The sequence below is a fragment of the Cordyceps fumosorosea genome, assembly GCF_001636725.1.
Source record: "Cordyceps fumosorosea ARSEF 2679 chromosome Unknown scaffold_31, whole genome shotgun sequence".
Taxonomy (NCBI): domain Eukaryota; kingdom Fungi; phylum Ascomycota; class Sordariomycetes; order Hypocreales; family Cordycipitaceae; genus Cordyceps; species Cordyceps fumosorosea.
In genome coordinates, this window is record NW_017387331.1 from 231,036 (window position 1) to 231,261 (window position 226).

Consider the following 226-nt stretch of genomic DNA (forward strand, 5'->3'; position numbering starts at 1 on the left):
TTATTTAATTTTTTATAATATAAATAAAGACTATTTAAATAGACTAAAGTTAATACTTTTAAGCTTTTTTTATATAATCTCTTTTAATTATAAAAAAAAGAATATATCCATAATATAATAATAATAATTATAGTAGTAATAATAATGATAGTACTTTATAATTTATTAATATATATACTATTAACTATTTTAAACTTTTTTAATATAGAATAAATTAAAAAGAGCT